This window comes from Corvus hawaiiensis, chromosome 5 (assembly GCF_020740725.1).
Source record: "Corvus hawaiiensis isolate bCorHaw1 chromosome 5, bCorHaw1.pri.cur, whole genome shotgun sequence".
Lineage (NCBI taxonomy): Eukaryota > Metazoa > Chordata > Aves > Passeriformes > Corvidae > Corvus > Corvus hawaiiensis.
Genome location: NC_063217.1, coordinates 48,546,443 through 48,563,926, shown reverse-complemented (window position 1 = coordinate 48,563,926; position 17,484 = coordinate 48,546,443). Strand labels below are relative to the sequence as shown.

The 17,484-nt window shown below is 41.0% G+C and overlaps 1 protein-coding gene across 1 annotated transcript in view; it reads left to right on the top strand.

Annotated features, from left to right (window-relative positions):
* Positions 1–253: 253 nt before the first annotated feature.
* Positions 254–17,484, top strand: part of FBXW7 (F-box and WD repeat domain containing 7) — a 180,081-nt gene continuing 162,850 nt past the window's right edge. The window contains exon 1 of the mRNA XM_048303624.1: positions 254–577. The gene's annotated coding sequence lies outside the window, so the exon portion shown is untranslated. The remainder of the gene's footprint in view (positions 578–17,484) is intronic.

Below are 17,484 nucleotides of genomic sequence, written 5' to 3'. Positions count from 1 at the left end.
CCCCCGGCCCGGCCCTGCCTCGCCGCCCAGCGCCCCGCGCCGCCGCTCCCCCCACATGCCGCAGAGCGGAGCGGCCGCGGCGCCGAGCCCCGCCGCCCGGCTGCCCCGCCGCGCCGCCCGGCTGGGGCCCTGACGGCCCCCCCGCCGCTGGAGCCGGGGCCCGGCGGCGCCCGCAGTGCATGAGAGGGAGAGCGGGGCGGGGGCCGCGGCCCGAGCCACTCGCCTCCCGGCCGGCGGCGGCGCGGGGACCGGCCCGGGGGGCGCCGAGGGGCGGCGAGGCGGTGGCTCCATGTGAGAGGACGCGGCGGCGCACCTGATCCGCCGCCGGGACACCCGCAACCAGGGGGATTCCTCGAGGGCCACCAGTCCGCAGCCCGCCCGGGGCGGGGGGGGGGGCTGGACCCGCCTGCCCCGTTGAAGTCACCTGGCCCCCGGCGGCAGCCCCGGGGCAGGGGGGACAGCGGACCCCCTCCCGCCGGGGGAGGGGGGCTCCGCCTCGCCGACCGCATCGCCCTGCCGGCGGGAAGGCGCGCGCGCCGCGAGCGGAGGGAGAGCCCAGCGGAGCCCGTCCCGAAAAGTGAGTGCGAGCGGGAGGAGCCGCCTTGGGAAGGGGCTGGGTGCCCCGGGGCTGCCGGCGGAGCGGGCAGGGGGCCGGGGCGGGGGGCAAGGCGCTGGCCGCTGCCGCTTCCCATGCGGCTCACGTTGCCGGCCGCGCACGGTCTGGTGCCCCGCGGTCCACGCGCCTCTCCCGCCCGCCGTGGAGACGGGGCGAGGGAGGCTCCGCCGCGGCCCCCGGGGAGGGCCAAGGTCTCCTCCGCAAGTTCTGCCGCCCGCTTTGTGCCGGGAGCGGCGGCCCCCGCGAACAAAGGCGGCGGGCGGGCGGCCGGAGGGCTCAGACCCCTTCGTCCCGTCCCCGCCCGGGGAGCCGAGCGGAACTGCCGCGGCGGAAAGTTGTGCAAGGCTGGGAGCGGAGCGCACGGCCGCGGTGCTGTGAGCCCCGAGGCTTTCAAACATCCCCCACCCCGCTCCCCCGTTTTCCTTCTTTTCTCTATAGGGTTGAGTGGCTCCTAACAGACCCCGCGGCTGCCTCCTGCCCGCTCATTTACATAACACTTGGGTGGAAAATGCAGCTCTTCTTGTCGCGGAAAAACGTTATTAAAGAGTTGCTTAGTTTCCATGTAAAGTATTTTTAATGCGTTTTAAAAGCCAGGAGTAGTTTTGGCTCTTCCTGTTTATCGGAGTAGCTGCTGCTTCACGAGGCACGAGCAAGTGCTCTTGCTCTTACTCCAGACCTTACTCCGTGACTGGGGAACGAAGGGTCTCGTTTGGGAATGGGACTCTCTTTGCTTGGGTTCTGTTTTGCTTTGCTTTTTAGCATTTCTGACGCGTGCATAATTTCCCGCTGAGCAAAAACCGTATCAAAACTTAAATTGTTTTAATAGAGTATCTTAACTTCCTCTTAACTGAAAAAAACACCTCAGTAGTTTGTCAGGGAGGAAACAACTGTGTCTGCTAGTGTTAAATTGTACTATTCGGGTGTTAAATTTATACAGTAATTTGTTACATATGAGGAGGATGAACTAAAAAATGAAGGGAGTAGGTTGAATGTCGTTTATTTGATGAGACAGTGTTCAGACAGAGATCCAGAAACTGTAACTCTGTGTGGAAATTGTTGTTTGCATGAGTCCTCTCCACATTTTCCTGGAAGGAGTCTAGAAAGACTTTGAAGGGGAAGGTTGTAGGATTTGTCTGGTTTTTCATTAAAAGAAGAGTGTACAGCTTGTGAACATCCTGTGGGCCAGTTGCTAGGCGCCTGCTCTCCTGTGCTTTCTTTAACAGATGCAATTGAAAGCAGAGGAAAATAAAACGTAGCAGAAATGTACACAGTTGCTGAAGCTCTAAAATACATGGGTGTGAACAGAAGGCCATATTCCAGAATTCCAGCTATGGATGCTTGCTCTGTCCTTCAGTTTGTGCTACACTTTTGAGAGCAGTTACTGCCTGTTTCCCAGTTGTGTAGTTGTACATTCCACTGAGAAGGAGACAGCTCTGAAAACTCGGGAAAACCTAGACATTGGTAGGAATTTTAAAGGTAGGCAGGGCACCTGATCTTTCACAGTTTCATTTTGAGACCAAGTTTGAAGGTAAGAACATTCATTTTCTTTAGTCTGAAGTATCTCCCTATCTTAAGCTTTCTCTCATCACTGCTGTTTTAAAAAGGGGTGTAAAAGAAGTTGAACTCTCGATTTGGTTCACTCCTAGCTTTTCTTGATTGCAGAACTCAAAGGTTAGGAAAGGAAGGTGCATTCTCTTCAGGACACAGTGTTAAGGAGATGGTCAATTCTATGCTGTATTTAATATCTACAGGAGCTAAATGACATGATGTCCTTTTTTCATGTGGTGATTACATTTGTTTTAAGGCACTTCCTAGTCCCAAACTTAAATCTTCCCCTTCTCCATCATTATCCAGTTGTTAATGGCAGCCCAGTTCTGTCACTTGATGGCAATTATGCATTCTTGTTGGTGTTCCAGGTTCATAAATATCTCAAAAAGATCTATCACTTCATGTTTTTGAAATTATTTTTGTCAAGGTTTAGATTTTTCCTCCTATTGCAGTTTATATCTAATCAGTGTAGGTCCTTTGTTCAAGCTGAATAATTTACTAGTACAACGGTGTCTGTTTGGAAACAAATGTTTATCAGAAAGTATATGATTTTCATTTCCATTAACTGTTAGGAAAGATTTTACAATAAATAGCTTTTCAGTTTAGGGAGAGAATTCCTTTTTATCTTTAGACTGAGACTGACAAATTAACTTTACTTCCCTTTATTATGTACGCACATGGTATTTTGCAAAAGTTCTGTTAATTACTTCAATGGAATTTGTTGTCTCTGAATCAATAAAAGAAAGGAATGGTGCGTGATGATTTAGGCCAGGCGATGTTATTAAATAGAGAGGAATGCTACTCTTCTGTCTCTTTGAAGTAAACAGAGTTTTTAAAATTCAGGCTGTATTTAATGAACATGTTTAATCTTCTGAATCTTTTTGTGAAGAGCACATGCTTGTTAACTGACTATATGTACATTACATTTGAAATAGAAGTAGCAGAAAGACCTTGCCTGCAGACCTGCTTCAGCCTTGTTGTATGTGGACTGTGTATGTCAGGTAATTCTGGAAAGACACGATAAACATTGTGTGTAATTGCTCATGAAAATGCTCTTCCACAACAAGGTATTGTGCTTTAGTGAATTTGTGGAAACTGATGGATGGTTCAGTACTGAAATGCTGTATCTATTCACGGGATAGACAAAATCTGTTTACCTGGATCACTGCTATGGACATCAAGATAGTCTCTCATGACAGCAAAGGCTACAGAAGATTTCAGGTATTTGTCTGATGAAGACCTAGAACCATGGAGGCATGGAAGCTGACTTATTGTCAACAAACTTACTGGTCTTGCTTTGTGGTGGTTACTACTCAGGCTCTTCTGGCTAAATCAAACAAGGACAGTTTAGCCCAGTCTCCTGTGTGTCTTAGTGGTCAGCAGTGGGTGTCTGCAAAAGACTGTAGGCAGCACTAGGTGCTTACAGGTCCCCGTCCTAGAACACCCTTCCAGTTGCTATCAGTGTGTACTTTAGGGCTGTGTCATTTCTGTACATTTGGCAACCCTTAGTGGCTTCCTCTTGGGTGAACGTGTTTGGTGGCTTTGAGGGAGGAGTGGACAAGTCCTTGTTTTGAAGCGACTGGTTTTGAATAAACATGTCAGGTATATTGGGTACCTTCTTATTCCGATGTTAGGAGGGAGGAAGAATATTAAATCCCTGTCCACTGCTCACCTGTCACAGTTTTGCATTTAATTGAAAATGAAACGTGGTTCTCCATCTTTCACTTTATAAAGATTATTGGTGAAATAATAAAGTAATCAATTTTTGGCTCCCTTCTCTGTTCAGCCAACATCAATAAATAAATAAAACAGCTTGATTAGGCTCTTACTTAAGTCTTAGAGTACACATTTGCTTTTCTTCTTTGAGAACTTTGCATAAGCAAAATGTTTTTTGTAACATCGCTGTAACGAATGCGAGAGGCATTGTGGCTCACTTGTGAGGGGTCATTTCTTGGGCAGGAAGAGGGAATGGGAGCAATTAAACTGTTGTAATGTTGTGAATCCTGCCTAGGTCTTTCCACCAGTGGTTCTTGCCAGCTACTCCAGTGTTTGTCCTGTATCAGTGCATACACTGCAGTCAGGTACTTTCAAATAGATCCTTGATGGGTTTTTTTGTTAGTAATGTGAACATGATTTATGTCTGTAAGGTCAAGTACTTCAAAAGTAAGGAATGTCAAAGGAACTACTGCATTCAGTCTTGTTCATGCTCACTATAGCAAAAAATATGTTTTCATCTCCTCAAGACTGCTCTCATTTTTGCTAAGTAGACAGATCTGTGTAATTCAGTAGCTCTTCTCTATTTTGTTTTCTCGGTGTCCTCTGAAATAATTGCAGTTATTTTTACAAGGGTGAAACAATGCAATTTTTTCTATAATGTCATGTTTAACCTACCAGCAGACATCTTTTCCCATTTGCTGGGGCAATTGAAGATGTTACCATCAGCTAGAGAATACAACATCCACCGGTGGTTGGTAAGAGGAGGTGTGTGAAATATTGTCCAAAACTCGCTTGCTTAGTTCAAGTGAGCTTTGCCTGAGTCTTAAGCTGGGACAGTTGGCTTTGCTTTGTGCTGGAGGATGAAGAGTGTTGGTGTGTGCTGCTTTGGTGGCACACTTCGGCTGTGATGGTTTTAGTAGCTGTGTGCTCACAGGTAGCTGCAACAGCAAGACTTGTTCTCAAACAGCTCTTTTTTTCCCAGCCTGAATCCCTTCAGCATGATCAGTGGTGGCTGTTGCACTATAAACTAGTAGAATTTGTCTAGTTTTCTGACCAACCACAAATATGGCCATAAAATAGAGAAATGAGGGATGTTTTAATTAAAATATAAAACAACCAAGCAAAAAACCCCAACTAAACAAAAAACTATATGCTGTTTTCAGTTTTGGCTGTAATTTAGAGTTACACCAGTAGGATACATTTTGCAATGCTATTCACCACAGCTTATATTTAAAAAAAGAAAACCAGTTTCCCTTTAATACTCTCTTAAGAGGTTGAGGGCTGTTTGGATTTTTGTAACCCAAATACATTGTTATGAAACTGATTAAGATACTGATGTACCTTAGATGTTGTGTGGGCAGGGGTCATTGGGATGTGGAGGGGAAAGGAATGGGTTTTCTTGAAATTACATGGTCTGTGTTTCTGATGGGTCCATCATACAAGACTGCTTTCTAGCAGCTCCAGTATCGGGGAAGCCTGTTACAGGCGGTGCCTGGCTAAGCTGGCCTAGGTGAATCTAATTTGTCTTGTGACCTGAGACTGGGTGGCTGCTTACAGCAGAGGGACAGCTCTGAGGTAGTTAAGTAATGTGTCCTGTTCAAGGGCTGACTATTCAAAGTTGTCCAAAGTGTGAATGTTTTGAAGTGCTTTTTTGCTTGAAAACCTTTCAGTGGTGTGGATGGCGTGACCTGCCTGATACTTCTCTGGAGAAGTAGCACTGGGAAGTCTAGGAACTCTTCAGCATGGGCAGGCTGAGATGAAGTGCACTCAGAGGGTAGAGTGTACTGCTGAACACTTTCTAAGCACAAGATCTGGCTCCTTACTGAGGCAGGAGGGCTGCCCTAGGGTGGAGCTGAGAGGTGTGCATGTGCTGTGGTGAGACCTGGCCTTGTGGAGCTGGAGCTGTGGTGAGTGGGAGGTTAGAGGACGATTGCAGTAAAGTTGCAATGATTTCCTCTTAAACTCTTCATAAACCTCAATCAATGAGTCTTGCCACTCCAGTATCCTGGGCTGTAATAATAAATTAAACCTTTTCCCTTCCAGTTCTCCCTCTTTACACGAGTCTCTCTTTGAAAATAAAAAATCTGAACTGATCCTGAGATAATCATTGTAGTTGTTCCTATGTACCCTTCTCCTATTACTCAGCTTTTTGGTCCAGTGTCAGAGCTTGTTGTTCTCCCTCTTCAGCACTTTGCTCTTTAGAAATGTTGCTCTGGATGGCTTGGAATGTGGGAGTTGACCTTTACATGATGCAGGTTACCAGAGACTTCTCCTGTGTGTTTCTGTGGTGGGTTTATCAGAGAACTTAAGGGTGGTAGTGGCGACGCAATTGCACGTGAAGTTTTGGTGGGTCCTTTTGATAGATTGAAGAACTCCTTAATTCGGTCATGCAGAGTCAGAGCTACTCAGCTGTGGCTTTATGTTCTTGTAGGTTGTGGCAACTGCTGTGAATTTCAGAAGGACAGGAACTGCAAACCCTGGGTGTGTGTTGTTGACAGTGTCTACTTAAACTCTGCCCTCTTTGACTGTCATAATGTCCTTACTGCACGCATTAGCTCTGCGTTCCCACAGATGCTGGTGGATACTTTTGGAGCATGTGATTTTCAGTATAAAGTCTACCATGTTTTCTTAAAGGTGAAACTTTACATTTAGATCTGCTCTAGCATGCAGGATCTGCCTATGCTTATAAGGAGTTAGTTTGCTGTATTGCAAAATTGCTTGTGAAAGGTTATTACTGTCTTTATGTAAAATATGTGATATGCTTTATGGGATAGAATGTGTGTCTATATATCTGCAGTAATGAAAATAGTCACAGTGTTTTCAGAACTGAACAGGCTACTTCAGGACAAGCTACTTGTCTTACTAAATGACTAACAAGCCTGAAGCATCATAAGCCAATGGGGAAGAAAAGGTTTCAAGCTTTTCCCCAAGTTCCCTTATTAGGAGGGTAAGCTGCTCAGTGTGTTCCCTGGCAAGTGCAAGCCTTTTCAGCATTGTAGCATACTTCATGCTTGAGAAGTTGCTCGCTAGCGATTGCAGTAGCTGCAAAATCTAGCATTTCTTTGCTAGACCTGACAGTAGTGGGTACATTGCTTTCATTGACTTCTTCATTCCCTAATAAGGCTTTAGAATATTCTAAATTCTTTAGTGTTCAAGGCCATAACCATTAAATACCAATAACCAAAACTACAGCTATGGATTCAGACCTCTCTGAGGAAATGTTACTCATCTTTTGTGGCAAATGTGACCCCACACAGCTTGGCATAGTGTTGAATCTCAGTTGAAAACAGGATGTCTTCACCTTTGCTTCACCATTGTCTATGTCTTTGCTAAGCTGTGTTACTTGTGGCCCTGAGCTTGGGCCAGTAAACCTGCAGCTTGCTATGAGTATCTACTTCTCTTGCTGTTTATGTCTTGTCATTTTGTTTTAATTCATGCAATGATACTCAAAGCAAGAGATGATCTAGCACAACAGAAAAGGGCCCTGAAACTGTGATCCTGGAGATACCCTTGTCTAAGTTATTTTTAATGTTTTTTTCTGAGTTCTGCTGTGGCAGTTTCATCTGCTGTTGCCAGAGCTGATGAGTATGTCTGCAGATCTGTGGCATTTCTCTGAGTGGGTGGATCACTGCAATGACAGGTTACTCTTTTTTTTCTTTACTACAGAGTACAATAGTGACAGTTTTTATAGATCTTGAGGGTATCTTCAGTGTCCTTTAAATCGTGCTAAGGCAAAGTTGCTGTGGTTTTCAGTGGTTTTTTTTTTTTTTTTTTTTTTAACCAGGAAACTTTTGACACTGTTTCTTTCTCCACATGCGTAAATAGCAGGCCCTATTCTTTCTTTCAGCAGGAATGAATTTAAAATAATCAATTTGTTTGGGGCACCGTGCTTCTCTCCTAACTTGCTATTCACTGCAAGACTTGAGGAAGAGGGAGACAATGATTCAACCTGCTATGCTTCATCCACCTGGCCTGTATTTAAACTTGTCTGTGTAGCCAAGATGGGGCAGACGCAAACCTTATGACAAACCTCTGGTGGAAGGGGGCAGTTATATACCTCCATTTTCATGGTGTGTTCATTGTGTTATCTGTGGTAGCAGAGGTTTCTGACTTTGCTGTCTGTGGTCTGAGTAAGAGCTAGACTTGGTCACTGCTTGACTTCCAGCTTGCTGGACTTTGTGTTGCCCTGCACTTGCTCCACACTACCAGCTGTGTGATACATGGCCCTGAAGGGCCGCTTGATGTTCATGAACCATTTCAAGAGTAGCATGCAGGCTTTGGTAGCCCCTTAGTAACATGGTAGTCATTCTGTGTTTTCACATTGTGTCTTCGGGGGAGTGATTCTATGTGTGAAAGAGGCCCTACTAATAATATCTTAGGTGGGTTCTAATACACAGGTGGCTGAACTTTACATTTTGCCATATTATAATGCAGCAGTGTTTGTTAATAACCTTGGTTATCTCCATAATGGCTGCTTCCTTAGATTGTCCAGATGTTTAACTTAAATTTGCAAGTTTTGCATACCTGAGTGCACTACAACTGGGGCAGTTCTTAGACATGGCTTGCTGTAGCGAAACAACTTTGACATGCACAGTTACATTTAATTTGTTTCCAGGATGTCCTGTGTTTTCATCCTATCTTCAAGGTCAGGCTGAATGTGGCTTTGAACAACCTGGTATAGGGGAAGGTGTCCCTGCCCATGGCAAAAGGGTTGGAGTTATACGACTTTTAAGATCCAACCCAAACCATTCTTTGATTCTATGATTTCAGGTGTTGTATTGTATTCCCAGCTTTATAGCTTATTGCCATGGTGAATCTGTTGTTATTTGTGCTTTGAACACTGTTATGCTTGAATATTTTGAAATAAAAAAATTCCTGATGTGCTACAGAAAATAGGTGGGCTGATAGTGAAATAACTGAGGGTCAAACTTCAGCTCCACCATTAGTGACATTTGGCCTGGTGGGAGCACTAGATAGCACTCAGTGTGACTCAGGAGCACAGGCAGGAGTTTTGTTTGAAGGGTAGAGGTGGGTGTTGTCCCCTGTCATGGGGTGGGTGTGTGGCTGTCTAGTGAGGGGAGCTGCATGCTGTGGTTGCTGCCTGCCTATGTAGGAGGTACGTACAGTCATCCCACTCAGCTTGTGGCTGTTTACACGGGCTGTGGGAACCTTTCAAAAGGGTGCTGGGAATGACTGGAAAAACAAAAGCTTCTTTAGTGGCACAAAAGAAATGTTAACGTTTTGGTCCTTCTCATTGCTGTTGTTTGTTTACACTGCAGTGTGGTGGGAACAAAATTGATTGCGTAGGTTAGGCATGACCTAGCAAAGATTAAAAAGGAGAAACTTGCCATTAAACATTTTAGCCTTTCTTCATACGATAATTTCAAACCTCACAGAGGTTGAGATGTTATAGTCACTTGTCCTTTATGGGGTTGTCATTTCATATTGTATTTGAGCTGCTTAGTTGCTACTGAGAGGAATGGCTCCAAACAGCTTCTCCTACCCATATCTCTTCCTGCACTTGCTATTGGTTTAATCGAATTTTTTGTCAAGACTATTCAAATTAATTTTGGTTTTTTATCATTTTAGTTTCCTGAATTTAAGTGAGAAGAGAACTAAAAATAAAATTGAGTTGGCTCAGTGTGATATGGAATGTGCGTTAGAGCTGGCATGGGGGATGCACAGCTGGCAGCGAATCCTTTGGGCACTGGCTGGCCATTAGATCAGCTTAACTGTGCCCTGAAACCTCATGGTTGTGGTTTGATGATCTGCTGAAACCAGTGTGGAGTATGGGCTATAGCCAAAAGGGCTGATCTTGTTCCCCCTGTTCCTTCCTCATTTTTGTGGTTGTGCCATCTGCTTCTCAAATCCAGCTGCTTGTGAAGCAACATGAGTGCTGCTGCTGCCTGACTTCTTAGCCTTTTCAGTAAGGAGAGAGTGGTATTGCCCCTTTTAACAGCAAGAGAAATTGAAGTAATCTAAAAATGTTTACAATCCTCATACTAAACTGCAGAAGTATTATGTATCATGCTGTAAACTATATGCGTGATATAAACCACCTTCAGCTACTACTGCCAATTCAGCGTATAAAATAGAGCATGTACTTGATCTTCAAAGGTTTTTGCCTCAACTTCTCTTCATATCACAGTCATAAGCATGCCAATCTGGCCAAAAGAATCCTTTATTCAGTAGAGCTACATTTAACACAGTGATCAAAGCTGCAATGTACAGAAATATTGGTATTCAAATCTGTAAAACACAAGGGAAACAAATTATTCTGTGAGCAGTGGAGCTAACAAAACCTAGTTTCCTGTGGATTTGTGTCCTCTGCCTGCTGCTGTATCCCATCACTGCAGTAACAGTCCTGATTACTGTCCTATTATCTCCTGTGACCTCCCTTATCACAGTATGTCAGATCCTGCAGCCTGACTATTACACTACTCCCCATATAACCTACCCGCTAGCTGGAGTAAAGGCAGCATGTGCTGTGATGGTTGCAGAGCTATGTGTATGCTTAGTGGCAGCTGCCAAAGAGAGAAAAACATTTGCATTCAAGAATTCTACTGATTGTAGAGCTGAGAGTTTAACTTTTGTAGTATTCTCTCTGCCTATCAGTTGCCATCTCCAGAAAAGCAGTAGGATTTCATTCTAAAGCATGTATATTTTTTATTTCCTTTCAGAATCACTTTTTGGAAAGGTGATTGTGCCACTGAAAAGTTTCACGTATAAAGCTTCAAGTAGTTCACAGTTCTTCTTTACATTCTTTGTGATGCTTTAACCCCAATTTAGTTGAATATATTCTTTTTGTTATAAAAATCCAGTTAAAGTTCTTGGTGTTTTTTTTTCCTGTACCTTTTCCTCTATATTATTCTGCATCTCTGTTACAATCAGCATACCCAAACTTTCTAATGATTTTTTGGCTTCCCCTTTAAGATTCCTGTTACCAAATTTCACCTTTTTAAACTTCTAGTTAACTACATTTCAAACCATTTTTACAGTATGCCTGCCCAGGAGTGCTATATATATACAAAGTGCCTATTTAAAATGCTGTATTCAGTTTGTAATGTACCAATTGTAATATTCTTCAAAATATTTAATACACATCCTAATTTTTTTTTTTTTTAACTGAGTATTATTCTTCTATGGACTATCAGGAGTCAACATGTTTCTTTTTGAATCTGCAATTAAGATCCAGGAAGTTGGTGAGTAAAATATTCACCCGGACACACAATACCTTGTTGATTATTTTGTCTGTCATGTATTTCCAATTTTATCTAGCATGGTTAGACTACATGGAATTCTCAAGGTGCCTTCTCTTATCTTAACCTTAATAGCTTTTATATGAATCACTTTTGCCACTTTTTGCTTTCTGGACCATTAGGGAATATGTGTTGGAGTTCTAGTGCAGAACTGTGGCCTTCTGCTGTTAACCCTTTTTTTCTGCAAATTAACAGACACTTACTGCTTTTTCTTTTGATGCTTTATTGCTGGCATCTAAATGCAAATTTTCCCATAACGCCAATATTAATTTTACTTAATGGCCTCTTGAGACTTTGAGGGAGGCCTTTTGAAAGTTTTTTTAAGCAATTTCTCCTTAGTTCACTGTTGTTATTATAAAACTCTACTGGCCTAAAAAATCATAGTTTCCTTTCCAGAAACCACTCTGTGTAAATTCTCTGATATCAACCTGCATATGTTTTACAATCGTATTCTCCAAACAATTGTTTCAGCTAGCTTGCTATGCATGAAAGGCTTATTTGTTTGTAACATGTTAAATCATATTTACTGGCTCTTTCAAATGTAGGTAAGTGCTCTGTTTTCTCATATTCTAATACTAGATATTTTTAGCAGGAGGTGAATATAATTTTTTGTTATTTATAAATATATTTTTTTCTTGTTCCTATGGAATCACTCAGTTCTGATTTCTGCTAGTAAAAAGAGAAAATGCAAAAGTGCCATGTTTTCTCCAGCTGAGGTGTTCATGGTTTAGGTTTGTTAGCTCTGTTCTACTCCCTCAAATTGTGTAGTGGAGTGGTGGCAGCTGAGAAACTTACGTGCTCAAGTAGTCTTTCTTAGACTTTGAATGCAGTGTCTAGGAGATGTTGAATTCAGATGGCAGAAACACTGAGAGATGTGTAGTGGAAAGGGAGAAAACAGGCTATAGAGGTCTCCCTAATTAGTGAACAGGCTGATGCCTGTGACATGTTCTTCCATCTATTTTATTTTGTATCAGTTTTCAGAAAGGAAAACAACCTTCAAATAAAACCAAAGTAAGTCATTTAGCTTTTCTCAGGAGCAAAATGCAGCCGGAACTGTTCAGTAGTAGAACCATTCCGTTGCCCAGTAAACATTTACACAGACACAGTGTCTAGGAGGCAAAGCCATGAAACTGCTGTAGATGTTTTAGTGGAGAATAATCAGTAATGTTATTCCAGTAGAGATATAATTTTGTAACTAATATTTTGATTGAAAGGTCAAGCTCATTAAAACATTTGAGTGTTACATATTTTATCAAGATGGCAGTTTTGGGAGAGGTGTCCAAAAGTTAAAATACTTTTTCTATATTTTAATTAAAATGTTCTGTTTTAAATTGTGTTAAATAGTTTTAAATGTATTCTAGAAGAATTGGCCCACTGGATCACACTGGCAGAACTGGTGTTCTTTCTAGTCTAGTATCCTGTGTCTGACAGCCATCAAAGAGAAAATCTTGTCCAGGAACCCAGAAGTTCCCTAATTCTTCACATGATCCATCTTAAAAAAATGTGTAAGTGGATGCATGGGGAACATTGAGAACAAGATAAATTTTAGATGCTTTTCATTTTGTGCTTGTTTTCTGGCTACTTTCAGTTTATGGATCTCTGAGCCAGAGATTGTTTCTGTTTATTCAGAAATTCTTGAATGATTTCTCTTCTGAGAACTTGTATAATTTCTTCTTGAACTCGTGTAAATTTTTCATCTCCATTGCATCCTTTTGCAACTAATCCTACAGATCTGCTGGCTGTTGCCTGAAGAGTCACTCATGTTTTGAAGGTGGCTCCTCCTAGCTTCCTTAGCTGCTGCCTAGTGTTTCTGTTGCAGGGGGCAATGAACAACTACTATCCTTTGCCTTTCATGTCACTTGCCTCTGGCATAGTCCTTTGAAATGGGGATCATTGTTCCTAAAGAGACCATTTCTTCAGGTCCCAGTTCTTCTATATTTAAGCAGTTTTTGCTGTAAGAGCTCACCTCTGTAAGATGACAGATGCTTCTTCACTACATGATTTTTCTTGTAGAAATGTAGAGGTGCTGTTTGGGTACCAGTGCTTACTCCTGTTTCACCTTTGAAGTCAACCCTATGAGTGGCAACTGCAGCTGAAATTTATGCTATACTGGGGGGATTTTTGCTGAAGAATTGCTTGACCCTGTGAAAATGATGGGTCCTAAAGTAAGGATGAGGAATTCTCATTTGTGTCTCTAGGAAATGGCAATTCCTGTGTAGTTGTTCCTGTGGTCATCTTTTAATGTGGTTAGAATATCAGCTTAGGAACTCTGAAGTTTCAGTCTACTAATGTTATGGATCATGAAAAAATAAAGAAACACTAGGATCTATCTGAAATGATAAATAGCAAGTTTCCCATGTCAGCATTACAACTGTTGCAACCAGGCAGAGCAAACAAAAATTCAGCTCTTGTAATTGGAATTTTCTTTTGGTCTGTGGTTTTAAGAGTGCATTGTGAACTTCAGTTTTATTATCATGCCATGTGAGCACTTTTGTGAAGAAAAGTAAATTTAATCCTTATTGGTTTTCTGTATGCCTCTAAAGCCTTTATTTAACTGGGTGATTTGTAGGAGACCTATAAGAATAGATTGTGTTTGGGAATAAGAATCTATAAGAATAGATTAGAGTCTATTTCTTAAACACTCCTATAAGTGTATATATTTAAAGAATGTATTATTTATAGAAATATACAGAAGGTTTCTGCAAGCTACAGCTCTAGGTCTTAAGGTGTTAAAGGCATGTAACTTACAGTGTTTATTTAAAATACTAGTTATTATTTATGTAAGTTATTTAAATAACTTTAATTTTTTTTAAAGCTTTTTTTTTTAAGTGTTAAATTGATTGCTATCATGGAGGAAAAATCTAAAGATAGTTGTGAAGCATTTTAACTCAGTGATTAATTTTCTGTTGCCACTAGTGGTGGGCTATCATATTAGTTCTTCTGGAATACAGGTGAAGATAAATGAAATCCAGGTCTGATCCTGCAGTCACTGGAATATACACTTAGATTTGGCTGTAACAATACCTGTAGAAAGCTATGTGCTTGCATAATGTTTGCTGCATCAGTAGCTACAAATGTAAATTTGTCAAACTTCTTAGTCATGTACTTTTGTTGCCTCAGAAAAGAACTAATTGTCAGTTTTCCTTTGATAAAAAATTGTTAGTCTAAGCTTCTATTTATTTACTTGTAAGAGCAAGAAGTTAATCTCTGAAGAGTGGGACTTTTCAAGTACGCTTAAGTCATTTAGGAACATAAATTCCATTGACTTTGTACTGTGTGAGGAGTAGAATTGAACTGAAGGAGAGGATTAATTTTGGAAGTTAAGCAAACTGAAATGTGCAATTGAGCACAAATACCAGGCAGTGTGTAGCATTCTTGATTGATTCTTGTATAAATCTTCTCTGCCTAAATGAATATTAGACTGTAGAATTGTTGGAAGATCTGATCAGGTATGGGCAGGGAGAATTAGCCAAGTGTGACTTTAGAACTTAAATAGGAAAGTTTTGTGTTTAAATTTATTTTTAATTGCTGTTTGAAAGTCATGTGTATCCTCTCTCAAAGAGGATGTAAAAAAAGCATTGTGTAACTCTCTTTAGAACTAATGTCTTTGCAATAGTTATTGTCCTGCTGTTCTCTTTGCCAGCGCATGTCAGTGGTACAATAGTGGGTAAAGGGCTCCAAAGTCAAAAAAAACTTTAAGTGAAAACCTTAGAAGATGGTCAAAACTTTACAATTAAGTAAAATTATCTGTCTCTTTTTGCTGTGAGTTTTAATAGTCATTTGTTTGCCTCTTGGCTACTCACTGATTAAGTGTTTGCTTGGCAGGATCTAGGAAGTCTGCAAAACTTGTTGTATGACTCGTTTCAGCTATCAGTTGTTTTTCTGTGCCTTATCAGGCTGCTTGACAACTGTTTAATTGAAAAGTTTCGCATGCTATTGAAGTGTTATTGTTAGAATAAGCACTTAATTCCAGAAGGAGAATATAATCTCATGCCTTGATAGTGAGAGTCACAGTGTAGAGGGAGGGATGCTATCGCTGTCCTAGATAGTAGACTTGTTTATTTTATAAATAAAGATTATTTTTTTCTGAATAGCAAAGGATAGAACTTTGTCTGATTGCAAATATCTCTGAGTGGGAACAAATATTTTACTGTCATTCTGTTACAGGAACTTTAACTGAAAATTCAAATGCTATATCCAGTGTAACAAATGGGAATCTTGTTCTGGAGAAATTGCAGTAATAAGGATGAAACTTGCTTCTTTTGCTTGGGTTTATTGGGCATATTAAAAAAATCCAGTAGTTGAGCTGTGCTTGACAAAAAGATGCAGATGAGAAATGGCAGCAGAAGAATGACTTCAGATTGTTTCTAGGAGGAGGGGTGTTTCACTGTTAAATATGAGTAAGAGTACATTATACTTTCTCCCCTCACATACTGTTTCGCTTTATTTCCTGTGTTAACACATTGTGTAGCTTCGATACTTATATATTGCTGCTGGTAAAATTGTCTTTCACAGGTTCTAAATATAGAGGTTTAGAGGAAATACCTGCCTGGCATTTTTGTCTAGCTGATGGTAATTAGATGGAAAACTGCTTTTTTTTTTTTCCCCCTCCCTTTTTGGTGGCCCAGTCTCTAATCACATAATAATGGAGCTACCTGTTAATGAAGCAAGTCTAGAAATTGTGAGTAAGGGAGGAGACTTCATTTTAATGCTTTCAAGGATTACTGGTATTGTGCAGCTAAAGTCAAGGCAAAAATACTGATGTTGCTTGGAGGAAGTTTGTGGCCGCTGTCGTGTTAGTGCTGGTGGTTATTGAGAATAGTTACAAACCCTCTCCTCACAGCAACAGTGAGTGCTGGGGACTCAGATTCAGACTTTGCTTCAGTTTAATTGAAAGCAATGGGTACAAGTGCTAACAGCATTTTTGATCTTTGCTCACTACAGCTCTTCTCATTTTTGTTTGTCAAATCCAAGTGAATCTTTCGATCCAAACCAAGTGCACCCCTTGAATGATTTTGTTCTTTTGTATAACTGTGGTGATCACTATTACAGCTTGTCAGTGTTCCATAGGAAGCTTTACATGAGCCATTAATATGATGAATTTGAGCTCTTGTCAGGGGAGAATCTCTTCACCAAAAGCCCTAAACGTTTTTGTTGATGAATAGGCAGGAAAGTTCACATCGCACTTGCTGTGTTTTGAAAAGTCAACACAAAGGTATTTTACTATCAGTTCAAGGAAGTGGAGAAGTTAAAAGATTTAAGAACTTTTGAGTTGGTGATTTTTAAGAAAGCATAGTTAAATGCATTCTATGAGGTTTCTGATGTTTCATAGACTAACAAAAGGTTGCTTTATTAGTAGCTTTAATGAACAAATCGCTTTATTGGCTTAGACATACTGGTTGCTTTGTCGGTCTAAACAGCTATGGGTTCTTGTTTCAATTCACCATTGTGCTGGAGTAGAGAAGTGATAGCCATTGACCTTCTGTTAAAGCACAATAAAAAGTTTTTTGTGAAGAAGGAAAGTGTGCAGGGAAAAGAGCAATGCAGTGCTGTGTCTTGAGTTCAGCAACGTAAAAATCAAGGGACCATGTACCTCTCTGTTGCTTTTCTTGCTAGGTGGCTCAGTATAGTGAGCCACCTGAAACAAGAAAAGGCAGGACTGACTTTCTGAAGGCTGTTTTTCATGGAACCTGTATGTAAAGAAAGAAGGTATTTATGTTGTAACTGTAAGGAAGCATATTAAGTAGGTACTCATTTAGTTCTGAATTGAAAGTGTATTAGTATTAGTCTTCAAAAAAAATTTTTTTTACTGTTGATTGTCTGACTTGTTTTATTAAGTGATTAACACACATGACTTAACCATAGCCTGTGGCTTAATTAAGTGACCTTATTTTATTTCTTGAATTACTTCCTAATAGTTTATTTAAATGAGCAAATGGCTTTTTTTTCTCCTGGCTGTATGCTTAAGACACAGAAGAAATTTGTTAGATGCTGTAGACTTTTGTTAACGATAATAATTAGCTCTCAAAGTTGATGTCTTTGTAATGAAAGGTTGTTAAATCAGGTGGGATGACATAGCAGTCATTTTTGTAATTATCAGCTTGCTTTAAAAACCTATCATATTGCTTGTTAAAGATGAGCATCTTCCTGTAACTAGAATTACAGTGTTGCAGTTGAAGTGCCAGATTCAGATAGATTTGCCAGATCTATTTACATTATATAACACATGAAGTTATAATCATGATTAAAAGGATTAGAGACTTTCTCTCTAATGAAAGCACTGTATGAAACCAATTTATCCTTCTCTGCAAATACTTCTTTATTAAGGATGGGGCAATACAGTGC